Genomic DNA, 3697 nt, shown 5'->3' with positions numbered 1-3697 from the left:
TTTGCAAATAAATAATGTAAAATGGAATTTTCATGCAATTTGGATTCCACCATTGAAAAGAGCGACCTTGAAAATAGTGGGATTGGTACTTTACGAATTTTTCCCTTGACGTCTTCATCGTGAAAAATAAAGTAGAAAAGAGGCCACTCAAAGAGTGTCCTTTTGACGTTAAAGGGTTAGATGGCTCTGTCGGTCGTTCCCCCCATCACGTCGCTCAGGGGCCATACTTGAATCTATCTCTATCACTCCTTTACTGTTTACCAAATCACAGCTGTCGAATGTTTTGAGTGTCTTGTGTTTGTTTGTGGTGTCCAGTGTTGTCAGAAAAATACTAAAAATGAGCATTTTAAGTGATAAACAGAAGTGTTCAGTTTTAAGCTGTCCATCAACTCGTCGGGAAAAGTATCATCAGTATCCGAAATGTGAAAGAATCGGTTGTGAGTGGGTCAGAGCTACCGGTAATCTAGAATTACAGAAATTAACCTATAAAGAAGTATAAAAGTAATTTAGGATCCAATGTTTGTGAAAATAATTACAAGTTTCAAATAAAAACTGCCTTCAACCATAAATGAATCATCTTCTTATTTCTTCAAAACAATTTTTCTGATGGAAAACCAATAGAAAAAGCAAACAGAAATACATAAATAATTAACTAACCAATTCTTTATGTATTTCTATTTGTTTCTTCTATTCGTTTTTCAATTTATAAGTTTTTAAATTAAATCATCTAGACATCATCTGGATATAATCTCAAGCATCTTTTATCTTATCTTAAAAACCTGCAGGCTTGTTAGATGGCGCCACAGTCGACTATACGCGACCGCTTCTAAAGCATTGAGTTACCAGAGCCTGATAGTAATAGTCCACGCCTGAGCTAAAGAGCTCCCACTAGCCATGCTGGGGAAATGAGAAAAAAAAATCTTCGTAAGAGAAGTATTGTAGAGTTTGTCAAATTTGGAATTTTTTGAATGGAATAGAATATTCCTCGAATTCAATCGGCATCTCAACAAAAGTCTTCTTGAGATGTGACATACTCGTCTAAACATCAGTTCGTAGTCCATATTTCGGCGGGAGAATTTTAATATCTTGAAATTCCACATATCACGATTTTAGCAACCATCCGATCGAAAAGCGAGTGTCGTAATGAGAATATAAGCGCCAATCTATTAGATCCTTTGAGAACCTTCTTTAAAAAGATAAGAAAAATCTGCCCCCAGCGCAGGTACATACTCATCGCACGCTACACGAGCAGCTTGCTTGGCTCGCAACTTTGAGCGCGCCTGGGGCGCGCGACTATTAATTCTCGCGCTTCGCGCTCGATTATAAATTTACCTTGCGCTACGCGCTCAGTCTTTTATGTTTTCTAAAAGTGATTAATAATAAATTTATAGATCTTTTCAGGCGAACAGCTTTCGTCTCTTAATTTTACTTCGTACCTTATTGTCTTTTTTGAAAAGAATTCAATATTTTTATTTTGAATGTTATTTTTTACATCTAAATCAACGTTTTTCCTTTCCTGACTTTTTCATATCATGCGTTGTTCCGCTTAAAATGTTAATTTTAATCTTTTTTTGGATATTGAAAATGCTCTTACTCTGATAATTTTCTTTGTATAGAAAAAAATTGTTAGGATAAATTGTTTGAGTTTCCGGGTACTATGAATAACCGCACATAGAATTTTCAAATCTTGAAAAAATGTGGTTTCGAAAATTTTTAAAATGCCTTCAATTTTTGAATTCTAATGTAAATTAGCTGGTTCCCAAACTTTTTAGGCTTTTTAGGCTTTAAAAAATTCTGCCAAGCAGAATCCAATCTGATCAATTTCTCGAAAGTTATCATGCCTACAGACTACAGACAGACAAACACCTTCATAAATATCGTTTTTTCTGGTTGAGGGGGTCTCAAAACTTGGAGATTTTCATTAGGATAATAATGAGAAAATCAATACCACAGTGGGAAAAAATTACTATAAACGAAAGAAGTGGGAAAAAATTACAATAAACGAAAAAATTCCTAAAAAGAAAATTATTGTTGGAATGAATGTCTTCTATGACTGTACATAATTATACGTCTTTTAAAGTTATATTACGAAAAATTCAAATGGAAACAGTATTATATTTTTCAATGTCAGTGTTTTCATTAAACTAATCATAATAATTCAGCTTCAATTTATCTATTTATTTGTTTTCTGTGCTAAACTCTTGAATTCGTTAAAAAAATTGATGAAGCTTGTTTATTAAATTTTTTTTAATATAAAATTTATCTATCAATCATGAATTTTGCTGAAATCATCATGAAGGTCTCAATTCGGAAGACTGCCATTGAAACGAAAAAAAAAATCGTCAACAAATGCGTTATTAAATTTACTATGAAGATTCCAATTAAAAGTCTGATTTCGAAAGAAAGAGAATTTTTCTGGCGACAGATACTCTATTAATGGATTTGTTTATTAAATTTGTTTACAAAAAATATAAAATTGATAATAAAATTATGAATTTTGCTGAAGTTATCATGAACTTCCTAATTAAAAATTTGACTTAGAAAAAAACGAATTTTTGTGCAGACAAATACCTGATTAATGCATCTGTTCATTAAATTTGTTTAAAGAAATCATAAAATTTATGATCTTATCATGAATGTTTCTGAAATCGTCATAAACTTCCCAACTGAAAAGATTGGTATTAAAAAAAAATTTCTGCCGGAAAATGCCCGAATAATTTATTTGGTTATTAAATTTATCTAAAAAATCATAAAATTAATATCAAATTATGAATTTTGCTAAGATTATCATGAAGTTTTTAATTTCAAAAAATTGGCATCGTAAAAAAAATACAACAAAAAAAAACAAAAAATCAAATACAAAAAATGGCCATTTTTCGTCAATTTGTTTGTTCATAAAAAATTTGAAAAACCAATTTAAAACTCAGGCTCGATAACATAATTTTTTTTAGCAGAATGATTAATCTGGTCTCTGTAGAGTTTCTAATTTTTATTGTTTTCATTCATAACAATTTGACCTAAAATAAAATCCATAAAGTTACTAAAAATAAATGGAATTTTTTTTTTCTAAAGTCAAAATAAAGAACGTTTTTTGTAATAAAATCACCATATTTTTCATCTGTCACTCAAAAATTCTATTTTAGGATTAATAAATCACTTTAAAAGCATTTACCAATCATTATTTATTACAAATATAACATTTGAATATTTACATCATTTGAAATGCGCGCGCTTAAAGTAACAAATTGTGTTACTGGCGCGAAGCGAGCGCAGTTCAAAAAGTTCCAAAAACTGGGAATAATTTTTAAGATGTTTCATAACTTTCAAGAGTAAGTTAAAATGGGTGAGTTAAGTAATACATTTTCACTAACAATCAATAAAATTGCATTACATTTCCAATTATAAATTTCCCAATGATTTTAAATTATGGTAATTCAAAGATGATATAGGTCTAAGCGAATTTTGCATTAAAAATTCTAAAATAAGTGAATCTTAACAAGTAAGAAGGAAAATGAATAAATAATAATATCTTTTGTGTTTGCTTTACCGACATATTCTGTAAATCGCTAACTTACCAACCCGACTTTGCAAGCGGTAGGCTTGTGAATGGGCCTTGATTCTGTTCTTTTCAAGTGCGCTCTAGACGATCCCATTTGGGTCTCTACAGGTATCTATTATTTTGAATGCTACGATTTAA

The sequence above is a fragment of the Belonocnema kinseyi genome, chromosome 9 (genome assembly GCF_010883055.1).
Source record: "Belonocnema kinseyi isolate 2016_QV_RU_SX_M_011 chromosome 9, B_treatae_v1, whole genome shotgun sequence".
NCBI lineage: Eukaryota > Metazoa > Arthropoda > Insecta > Hymenoptera > Cynipidae > Belonocnema > Belonocnema kinseyi.
This window is presented reverse-complemented; position numbering follows the sequence as displayed.